This window comes from Rhinatrema bivittatum, chromosome 1 (genome assembly GCF_901001135.1).
Source record: "Rhinatrema bivittatum chromosome 1, aRhiBiv1.1, whole genome shotgun sequence".
Lineage (NCBI taxonomy): Eukaryota > Metazoa > Chordata > Amphibia > Gymnophiona > Rhinatrematidae > Rhinatrema > Rhinatrema bivittatum.
In genome coordinates this window covers 621,126,741-621,138,966 of record NC_042615.1, presented here as the reverse complement: position 1 = coordinate 621,138,966, position 12,226 = coordinate 621,126,741, and the positions used below count along the sequence as shown (strand labels likewise).

The window sequence follows — 12,226 nt, the reverse complement described above, 5'->3', positions numbered from 1 at the left end:
TAAGTGAGGCTTGCTGAGGACCCTGGTGGAGGGAAATCTGCGCAGCAGGCTGAACCTTGGCACGGAGAGACTGTATAACAGGCAAACTCGTGACAGTACCTGCCCCCCATCTTCTTGGATCCTTCTTGGATTGAGGAACCATGTTATGTTATCCTTTCTCTTCTCAGCTACCTCTTGTTACCCCCTCTCCCAGTTTTGCTTTCCCTGTTAAAATGTAATTTCTAAGCTTAACTGTTCATTGTAAACCGGCATGATGTCCACAACTAGTGCCGGTATATAAAAATGTTTAAATAAATAAATAAATAAATCCCATTTACCATGAGAGTTACAGCCAGCAGGTATTTAATTTCTTGGAATGGTAGTCGGTGGAGTCCAGATTTTCATGGAAGACAAAGTTGGTGAATTGGTGTTTCTCTGTAACAATATTCTTGGCCCAGAGTCTCTCTGGGTCTGTGGTCTAGGAGCAATAACTTTCTGAGGCATTGGTTGAAAACCAGAGATTTGTTTGTCCAGAATCTGAGTCATGTTCTCTGAAGTATTAAGTTCCTGGGGTGCAGGAGCATGGAATCAGGTTGGGGGGGGGGCAAGGAAGTGCTAATTCATGTTCTTTGAAGAGCTGACTTAATCTCCTGGATGCAGAGGTACAAGGATAGGACCCCGCTGGATGATGAGCATTGACCTCTCTCAGACATTAGATGGTGTCAGGTTCTCTAGGGCGCAGAGGTGCAGAATCTGGTTCTTTGAGGCACAGAAGCACTGAATTCAAGGTTCTTGGGGCCTTGAAGTATGGGATCTGAGGATTTCCAGCGCTGATGCAGAATCTTAATATCTCTGGATGGCTGAGGGACTGGGCCAGGATTTATTTGCCACTGGGTGGCTGTGCTGGCATCTCTGAGACTGGGACGGTTGGTTCAGAATTTCTTCGATGTTGGATGGCTGGATTGGAGCCTCCCTTCGGCTGGGATACTGACCGAGTCTCTCTGACTTGGGATGTCTGGGTCAGGTTCTCTCAGAGGTTGGACCAATGACTCAAAGCCTTAATGGCTGGGCCTCTGGCACAGGGTCCCTCGGTGTCTGGATAGCAGGATTAATGCTGGCTTGGAGTTGGGTAGCTGGGACAAAGTCTTTCTGGCATTGGGCAATTGGACCAGGCCCTCTCTGGCACTGGGTTGCTGGACCAGGCCCTCTCTGGCACTGGGTTGCTGGACCAGGCCCTCTCTGGCACTGGGTTGCTGGACCAGGCCCTCTCTGGCACTGGGTTGCTGGACCAGGCCCTCTCTGGCACTGGGTTGCTGGACCAGGCCCTCTCTGGCACTGGGTTGCTGGACCAGGCCCTCTCTGGCACTGGGTTGCTGGACCAGGCCCTCTCTGGCACTGGGTTGCTGGACCAGGCCCTCTCTGGCACTGGGTTGCTGGACCAGGCCCTCTCTGGCACTGGGTTGCTGGACCAGGCCCTCTCTGGCACTGGGTTGCTGGACCAGGCCCTCTCTTGTGCTGGCTGACTGAAACAGCGTCTTTCTGGCTGGCTGGCTGGAATGGACTGCCCTTCTGGACCAGATCAGCAGGAGTGGGGTCCCTAAGAAGAGGGACTGCTGAACTAGATTTCTTATGAAGTGGACTCCATAAGCCTTGTATACTAAGGAGCTGTCCTGAGATGGCTGGTATAGCAAAAGTGCATATTGTTTTTCTATGAGTCAAAACATATTGCATTAGGAATTGCTTACCTGCACTTGACTGTGTTCTTGGGGCTGGATTAATCATAACTTCTGCTGTCTGAGACTTGGGAAGGAGAATTGAAAGATTACTGGAATCAGGAATTGAAGCTTTCTTTGCTAGTAAGATTCTAAATTAGGCTGGCAAGTTGTGCTTGAATTATTTGTTTTTTCCAAGGAGGATATGCAGGGTGTTAAAACAAAAGTTATTTTTATAAGCGCTGCTTTTAATCTTCTGTGCCTGGGTTTTCTTGGGTCTGGATGAACTGTGGTTGTAAGCTGGCAAGTGATAATCGAATTAACTGCTTTTTTCAAGGAAAGTGTGCTTGGTAATTTTTGAGAGGGGGCTCTTGTGTTGTCAAAATCTACCGTTTGTATAGCAGAAGCTATGGGTTTCAAGAAACCTGGGCTGCATTTCCTTATGTATGGGTACATTTTAGTTTTCAAGGGAACTGGCTTGGTTGCAGCACAAATAGGATAAGCTCTGTCTGGAGGCATATACCCAGGGAAGCACTGACATTTCCACCAAGCTGGATTAGGGGAACCATATCCCAAACACTTAGTAAATAGCAGAGCATTTTTTGCTGAACATTTACTGCACTTCCAAAAGGCTGGGGTCTGAGGTGAAATTGTATCATCAAGAAGAGGAACTTTTAGCTTGATATCTGGCTGGGGTGCAGCATAACTGCTAACAAGCATTTACAGATGTAGGGTTTGTAGCCCAACCCTTTGAGCAATCCTGCAATTTAAAGTTAGGAAAATGGTATGCAATGCACTCTAGGTGGTGCAAAGGATTCAAAATTTGGTAGGCAGTCAGGACTGGTTTGAATTACTAGGTCAAGAATACCATAATATAAATTCGATTCTGAGCCTGGTTCTTCAGATTGGCAAGGAGCCCTGTCCCCCACTCCTGTGGAGGTTCTTTGGCCTCTTCATTCTGTCATCTGGGTGCACCCCGGTAGGAGCAGTGCAGGACCACAGGGCTGGGCTAGGGTTTGTCTTCTGCCTAGCCAGCCCCCTCCTCCGCAGGTTGAGCCCTTGAGTTTTAGGGGCCAGTAGGACTTTGCTTCTATGGCTGAACATCATTGTGAAGCGAAGTTGTACAAGGCAGAGCAGGCACTGACTGCAACTGAGGACTGGATAGTGGAGTAGACTGGCAACAGGATACCAGGCAAAGTCTGGGGGCTGAATACCAACACAGACTGGGGCTGTGCACAGGTATGGGCTGGGCAGGTTACTGAACAAGGACTAGGGCTGGGCATAGGCTGGGGCAAGGCAATGACAAGACAGGGAGTGAATACAAGAAATTGGACTGGACAGTGCACAACAAAAACCAGACAAAGGCAGGACCGGACAAGGACTAGGCAAGGACAACACAGAAAAAGGAACACCTGTGGCCCGAAGACAGCGAGGCAGAAGGCCTATTGGCTTATGGCCTTGGATGCCAGTAGTTGAGGCAGAAGGCTTGGAAGCCACAAGACAAATAAAGGCCTGAGTAGGCCACAGAGGATGTGGTTAGTGCAGTTAGTGTAGCTGGGTTCAAAAAAGGTTTGGATAAGTTCTTGGAGGAGAAGTCTATAAATTGCTATTAAACAAGTTGACTTAGGGAATAACTACTGCTTTTAATCACATCAATAGCATGGGATGATCTTGGTGTTTGGGCTCTCGCCAGATTCTTGTGGCCTGGTTTGGCCTCTGTTAGAAACAGGATGCTGGGCTTGATGGACCCTTGGTCTGACCCAGCATGGCAATTTCTTATGTTCTTAAAACAAGGTACAAAGTAAGAGCAAGCTCAGGGACTGTAAGGAAAGGTCTTAGTAGGCCATAAGACCAAGTTCAAGTTAAGAGCAGCCCCGAAAGCCACAAGGCATGGAACAAGGTAAGAGTGGCCAGGTCAGAGAACCAAGGGCGACTCCATGAAGAGACACTGAGGTACTGACAAGGCAGGGTTGAATAGGCTGAGCTTGGATGTAGTGTGACTAGTGAGGATGGAGTTAGCAAGGCTATAGGCGAGGCTCACTGAGGACCCCTGCTGGAAGGAAGACTGCAGCAGGCAGAACCTTGGCACAGAGAAGACTGTATAATGGGTGAAACCGTGACACTAGCATCTTGTCTCAGACATTGACCTGTCCAAGTCACTGGGAAGTATCCAGCAGATACCAAAAAGTAGATCAAATCTGTGTTGCGCATTCCTAAGCATAAATGGTGTTCAGTTGAAGGTAGACATTCCCAGGTCTGCTTGGCTAATTGATTGAGGACTTTTCTTTTAGGACTTGATCAAACTCTTGTTAAACCCAGTTATGCTAGATGCCTTGAATACATTCTCCAGCAACATAATCCATAGCAAAAACATGTTTTCTCCTAGGACAAGCAGGATGGTAGTCCTCACATTTGGGTGACATCATCTGATGGAGCCTGGTATGGAAAACCTTTGTCAAAGTTTCTAGAAGCTTTGACCAGCACACTGAGCCTGCCCAGCATGCCACTATCTGCGCATCCACGCAAGGTCCCCCTTCAGTCTCTTCTTTACCGCGGTGCAGTTGCCTTGCGGTTCATGGAGATCCTCTATTTCTTATTTTTTTCTAGACAGTATCGGGTCTTTCCTAGTTTTTCCTTGTCTGGTCCCCCTTCGCGGTCAGTGCCTCCTCGGTTATTATTGCCTTTCTTTGCGGTCGATTCCCGACTCGCCTTATGGTGACCGCCAGTCATGTGTTTTTTTTTTTTTTGTTTTTTTTTTTTCATGGCATCGACCGGTTTCGGCGGTGCCCCCTGTGCCTGCGAACCATGTCCATCACTGATCCGCATGAGGTTTGCATCCTCTGCCTGGGGGCCTCACACGATGTCCGTGGATGTCATCTGTGTGACCAAATGACTCCCAAAGGCCATCAGGCGCACCTTGATAAGATGGAGAAAAGTTTTCGGTTCTTCAAAGTCTGCTCCTTCCATTCCTGCATCGGAGCCTCTCGATACACTCTCTCTCGCCATTCCGATTACTAGCTCTTCAAAGAATCACGGGAACAGTGACAGATCCTCAGTGATTTCACCGCCCTCCTGGACATCGGGATCCTCTGCCTCTGCACTGGGGAAAGACCGGGCCGAGCACCATGGGAGATCTTGCAAGAATTGCCACTGGTCGCCATCTGTGCATGGTTCCGGTGTGGCACTGGCGGCTGCCGGACCGCCACCGGCCATCGGAGGCCTCTGATGCCCCCAGGAGTCCCAGGCGTTTCCCACTGATATCAGTGTCGGGCACTGTACCACCTCGGAGACCAGAGGAAAAGCCAGTGACGCCTTGTCCCCCCTCCCTCAGTCCTGGCCACACTGGACTTTCAGGAGGAGCTGAACTGCAGGGTGCAGTCCGCAGTGCTCAAGGCACTTCAAAGCGTTAAGCTGCCAGTGCCACCGGCCCCCATACTGGTGCCTGAGCCTCTGCCATCGATTTTAGCACCTCTGGTGGAGTGTCTGGATGTCCTTTTAGGCCCCCCACCAGAGCGATCCTGATCCTTGGGTCCTCCCAAGGAGGAAGATATGGCCGGTACTGTGTTTCTAGACTATGGGATTCATCAGGTGAGTTTCCTGGAGTATAAGGATTTGGGCCCCCTATCTATGTGCAAACTGCAAAATATGTTTTTTCTTAATGGGAGATGAAATATCCCAAACATTCAACGAAATGCATTTAACTAAATCTGCCATGTTAGACTGGTAATAATAATTAGCAAAGCAAATGGGAAACCAAGAAGTAAAAGAGAGGGAAATGAGAGAGAGAAAAGAATAAAACACCTGCCCTTGAAAAGAGCCGCTTAACATGCCTATAACAGCCCCAACCATGCGGGTCCTAACTTGGGGATATAAAGCATAAGCACATTTATAAGAGATGACAAACTTAAGATCCTGCATTTCCTTTTCAATTCCCAACAAAAGTCCCCCAGCAACAACTCTTCCCCCCCCCCCCCCCCAAACACACACACAGCAAAAACACTCATCAGAAAATTACTGGAAAACCCACCCGTCCCACCCAAACCCAGACCTAAACAGAAACTTCACCTGCCCCCAAAACCGGCTTGTTCTTCAGTGAGAGAATCATCTAGACTCAAGGAAATCAGCCACAGTCCCGCTCACATCCAACTGTCCAGCCAAACAAATCCCACCCCCTTCCCCTGGCAACTCACAATACCTTGACAGGGAAACAACCCACCCGATACCTAAATCAACTGATCCTCAAGACCACAGAAGAACCCTCCAAGCACCACCACTCCCTTCCAGCGCATCAAGCTTCATAGAGAACATTCTAAAAAAAGAAAATCAAAGAAAAAGGGAATAATTATAAAAGAGAAGGACATAGCACAATGAAACAAATGTACGTTAGAGAACAGGACGTAACCCCCAACACAAAGTAACCATACAAGAGAATGTCCCACAAAGTCCGAGGAATGATGCCCAAAAATAAACATGAACGCATTGTGTCTCTGGGGTCGTACAAGAGATATCTGGTCCAAAAATAGAAAACACGATAGAGAGCAAAAGTAAAGTGTTGCAACAAAAGGCCACAAACCTGTATTTCCAGGATAAAAAATCCACAAAAAAGTGAACAGTCCCCAGGAGAAAAAAAGGAAACGTAATCAAAAAGTGTAGTCAAGCTGAAGGGGGGAGTGAAGCTGTAACATCCACTCAGTTTCAATAAGAAAGATGTCGACATAAGCTCCTAGAAAATTGAAGATTGCCACCTTGAGAAAGAAGCACATAAGAGAGCATCAAACAGTATCTACCAGTTAGGATGGCAAGTGTAATATCTTTCATCCACTGCTCAGCTTCCTTCACTGTATTCATGAGAGAGGATTTACCGTGAAGAAAAATCTTCAACTTTGGGAAGAGCAGGGCGTATTTTAAGTTCGAGTTTTGCAGCTCTTTCTTGACACTGGCAAAAGCTTGCTGCTTGCTCTGTAGCTCCAAGGAAAAGTCTGGGAAAAACATAATCCTGTTGCCTTGAAACAAGAATTTTGTTCTTATCAGTATAATTGTGAAGTTTAATAATGACTGTTCTCAGGCTGTTCCCATTCACTGGGATAGGCACTAAAGCATGCTAGGCCCTGTCAAGCTTAATAGCCACTCCAATAACCTCAAGGTGCAGGAAGGTTGGCAGCCATGTTGAAAAGAATGCTACAGGCCTGGGGGCAAGATGGCTGCCCACTGAGAAGTACGCCAGCAAACTCTCCCTTGCGTTTCCTCAATTTTTTTCCTGCTAGCTGAAAATGCCTCACATAAAACATAAGGCTAGACTCAGGGAAAATGTGTCTAGTTCTTTCCTGCCAGGACCGATTCAGCAGAAGATCGAGGAGTATTGTGGTGCGTCCTCAGTCTTGGCTTCGATGTGATGGCTGCTGTGGAGAAGGACTAAGAGTGGAAGCCCTCTCTGCAGGCCGATGAGATCTCCCTTAGTCCAGGAGCACCGGTGAAACCTCCTCCGGGGACTGGACTTTTGGAGCCAGCGGTGAATCCGGAGTTTCCCCGAGGAAGCCTGCCAAGCAGGGAGTACAACAATAGGTTGAGGAAAGACTTGTTTTTTCATCTGTAGTGGGGAAGGTTCCTGCTGTAGGGGGACCTTGGAATGATCTCCTCCACGCCTGTTGATTCGAGCTTACCTCTCTCTCTTGGGCTCGGCATGGTATCTCCTCGGGCCAATGGAGACGAATTTAACAACCAGGTGGTAAATTCAAAATAACTAAACCTGCTATTATCACCCTAGATGTGCTGTGGAATGATTTAGTGAACCTGGAAACATCTATCTCAACACTGACAAATGTGGTTTTGGAGACTAACAACACTCTCAAGCTGAATTCAACTATATTGGCTAATCAGGAGAGTAAGATTTCAATTCTAGACTCTCGATTAAATGTGGTGGAAAAAATTCAGCAGCATTTAACACAGACTGATGTTTTATACTCTAAAAAGTTTGAGAATATTGAGAATGCTTTATGCTCTGTAAATTTGAGGGTACTCAATTTTCCTATCATTAAACAGCTGGCTCCAGTTGAACTGTTCAAGAATTGTTTCCCAGATTTTAAAAATTCCAGATACTTGCATGCCTGTAATTACCAAGGCTTATTTCCTGCCTCATGTTCAGTCTGAAGAAATACCTAATGAAAATCCTCCTTTTGGAACGACGTTGGATTTGACTGATTTCCTTTAAAATTCCCAAGAGGTTGAAATTACACATCGAGGGACGCTGTTTAGTTAAATCTGCTTTTTCTTTGGATAGAGATAATATTCTATGTTTCTTTTTTCGATCTCGCTCTTCACTATTTTATGGTCAAAAGATTTGGGTTTATCCTGATCTTACAAAGACTACTTAATCTCGTCGAAAAAATTTCTCTCTTTAGCTCAGAGGTACAATCGGGGGGGGGGGGGGGGGTGTATTTCATGTTACGTTACCCTTGTAAATACCTGGTAAGGTGTATAATAACATTAATTATGGTTTTTTTCGAACCGGATCAACTTAGGGCGTTTTTGGATGCTCCATCGTAAATGGACCTGGCGTATAAATGTTGTAACTGGGGGGTTTTCTCAGTGTGTTATTATTATTATTACCTTAATTATATACCGCTCGATTTTCTATTCCCCCCCCCCCCCACTTGGGGTTGTATATCTATTTCTAGGATGATTTGTAAGATTTTTTTTCCTTTTTGTCTTTTTTTGTACACCTCAATTTCTGATACAAGGTGCTTCTTGTAATTATTTGTGAAATTTTATAAAAATAAAATGATGAATAAACTATAGGAGGGACGTCATGATGTTTAATTACCTAACATTGTTTACTGCTTGTGTTCTGGTTCACAAAATTCAATAAACATAAAATTAAAACAGAAATAAATAAAAAGAAAAGAACGCTACTGTGTCAAATCCCTCCATGCATTCTGGTACACCAAGAATGCAAATAATGCATCGATGCAACTGGTTTTCCAGGTTGCCTATTTTCTCAAGAAGGTCTTTGCAGTTGTGATCCAATTTATCCATTTTGGCATTCACCAGCATCGCCATCTCCAAATCTGCCATCTTGGTTTCTTGCTCCTCGAGATGAGCTGCGTTTTTCTGCCCAGTTTCACCAGGTCGTCCACCTTCTCCACAATAATGCCTAGATGCGAATCCAGTTTATTTTTTCGGGAAATTGTTCCATTATATCTCAAACGAATGTTTCCTGTTCCGGCAAAACTGTCAAGGTAAAGTCAGTGTTGCTCTCTGAGGCCAAGTCCTCTGCCTCCGACCGCCGCTGCGGTTTTGAGCTAGTTTTAGCACTCTTAAAGCTTTTATCTGCCCATAGTTCCAGAATGGAACGTTTACTCACCTCTTTAATGTTTGACATGCCAGCAGCGAAGAATGTATATGGTGGCAATCGAGTTAAATAAAGCAGCAAGTGCAGGAGCAAAGCTGACATGCACCTCTAGGCTTCAGCGCATAATCGGAAGTTCCCCTTAGCTTGTATTTGAGGCATAAAGATAGACTAATATGTACATTTCGTTCCTTCTAAATGTCATTTGATCACTTTCGCATCCACCTCATATCTTTAGACAATAAGATACCCACTCCAGCATATTTATTTCTAGTTATACAAGAAGTAAAAAAGTTTATTTTATTTATTTTATTTATTTAGGTTTTTTATATACCGGCATTCATGATAAAATCACATCATGCTAGTTTACATTCGAACAGGGTGTGCAAAAAGTACAATAACTGAATCTAGTGCAGAGGAGTAGCAGTTACAATGAAACAGGGGTAATTGAACTTGGACAAGAGTGAAAAAAGCAGAAGAAGCTAAAATAAATAAATAAAATAAATAAATAAATAAATAAAATAAATAAAATAAATAAATAGCTAAAGGACTAATAAAGTTCCAGAAAGTGTCCTGCTTGTCCCAGGTTCAACTGTTTCCCTCCCACCCTACCCCTCTACCCACCCACCCCTGGGATTAGATTACTAATATAGACTGTCTAAATTAGCATTAGCAACAAGATCAATTAGTAAGTTAACAGCTAAGGACATACCAATCCAAAACTTAACCAATATGAGAACTATCCAATGCAACTGTTGTAGTGCCTTTATTCTGAGGGAAAGCATCTGGAGACTTGGAGCTTGCCCGATCTGTGCACAGCTCTCTTCTTTGAAAACGGAGCTGACTGAGGTTAAAGCTCAATTAGCTTCAATTAAAAGAATTACACCCATATTGCATTACTCAGAAAATAATTCCCCAACACCAAAGAATAACCAGGAGTCAAGAAAAAGAAATACAGTAGACTCAGGTAGGATAACACATGTGTCCCACAGTCACCCATTCTTGACAGATGGGAAGCCAACAAGTATACCCCCCACTCAATCAGTTCATCAAGTAAATCATTAAAAAACAGGATCACAGTGGGCTCTGGTAGAATTAGACCTGTAACAAGGAGACACACACAGTATCAAATGCAACAAGAACATAAAGCCCTCCCTATATTAACTGAAGAAATTCTAGAGAAAAACATTGAGATGGATAACTCTGTCATCAATGGCACAACTGCAAAAGGAACGAGTAAAGTGAAAAACAAATCTCAACTAAAGTCTCATAAGGAGTACAGGAAAAGCAATAACCGTAAAGAGAGTACCTGGAAAGCTATGACTACAAATGCTCATAGTTTGGGAAATAAAATCCCAGATCTGCAGGCCCTAATGACAGAGGCAGAACTGGACATCGTTGCTATCACAGAGACATGGTTCACAGAATCTCATGATTGGGATACGGCAATACCAGGCTATAATTTGTTAAGGAAGGACAGAGTGGATAGAAAAGGGGGAGGTGTGGCTCTTTATGTCAGAAATAATATCCAAGCATCTGAGCTGCAAGGAAGTTGGGGCAAGGAAGAAGCACTATGGGTAGACCTAAAAACAGATGATGGAGCATCCATTTATATTGGAGTGGTTTACAGGCCTCCAAAACAAAAGGAAGAGCTGGACAGAGATCTGGTTGAAGACATCCATAAGATAGGTAAGAAAGGGGAAGTGGTGATCATTGGTGACTTTAATATGCCAGATGTAGACTGGAAAATCCCATCTGCAGAATCTAAAAACAGTAGAGTAATACTGGATGCCATGCAAGTATCTTTGTTCAAACAAATGGTATTGGAACCCACGAGAGAAGGAACTATTCTCGACTTAGTGCTCAATAATGGAGAAATAGTCTCTGATGTCAAGGTGGGCGCCCACCTCAGCACCAGTGATCATCAAACGGTATGGTTTAATATCACTAAAAGAATATGGAAAAGGAGCACAAAGACCAGAGTTTTACAGTTCAAAAACACAGACTTTGAGGAAATGGGGAAGTACCTAGAGGAAGAACTAAATGGATGGGAAAATGAGAGAGATGTGGATCAACAGTGGACCAATCTAAAAGGAGCAATCGCCAAGGCAACTGCTCTATATGTTAGAAATGTAAAGAAAAGCAAAAGAAAAATGAAACCTATCTGGTTCTCAAAGGAGGTGGCTGACAAAATTAAAGCTAAAAGAACTGCATACAAGAAATACAAAAGATCCCAAAGGAAGGAGCACAAAGAAGAATATTTGTATCAACTGAGGGAGACAAAGAAATTAATCAAGTTGGCAAAAAGTCAAGCAGAAGAGAGGATTGCCAAGGAGATAAAATATGGTGACAAAACATTTTTCAGATACATCAGCGAAAAGAGAAAGGTCCAAAGTGGTATAGTGAAATTGAAAGGTGGAAATGATCAATGTGTGGAGGGAGACGAAGAAATGGCAGAAATATTAAACGAATACTTCAGCTCTGTGTTCACTAAAGAAGACCCTGGAGAAGGACCATCTCTACACAACAAGAAACTGGAGGGAAGCGGAACAGAGGAAAATCCATTTACAGTAGATAATGTATGGGAAGAGCTAAAGAATCTGAAAGTGGACAAAGCCATGGGGCCTGATGGGATTCATCCAAGGATATTGAGGGAGCTCAGAGATGTGCTGGCGGGACCGCTGTGCGACCTGTTCAATAGATCCCTAGAAACGGGAGTGGTGCCGAGTGATTGGAGAAGAGCGGTGGTGGTCCCGCTTCACAAGAGTGGGAACAGAGAGGAGGCTGGTAACTACAGACCGGTTAGCCTCACTTCAGTGGTGGGAAAAGTAATGGAGTCACTGTTGAAAGAGAGAATAGTGAACTATCTACAGTCCGGAGAATTGATGGACCAGAGGCAGCATGGATTCACCAGAGGAAGATCCTGTCAGACAAATCTGATTGACTTTTTTGACTGGGTAACCAAGGAATTGGATAGAGGAAGAGCGCTCGATATCATATACTTGGATTTCAGCAAAGCTTTTGATACGGTTCCGCACAGGAGACTGGTGAATAAAACGAGAAGCTTGGGAGTGAGTGCCGAGGTGGTGACCTGGATTGCAAATTGGTTGACGGACAGAAGACAATGTGTGATGGTAAATGGAACCTTCTCTGAAGAGAGAGCAGTTTTAAGTGGTGTACCTCAAGGATC

At 44.7% G+C, this 12,226-nt stretch overlaps 1 protein-coding gene across 1 annotated transcript in view; it reads left to right on the top strand.

The window, feature by feature from the left end:
• DCP2 (decapping mRNA 2) overlaps nt 1-12,226 on the top strand; it is a 106,091-nt gene that overhangs the window by 83,966 nt on the left and 9,899 nt on the right. The gene's annotated exons all lie outside the window — the stretch shown is intronic.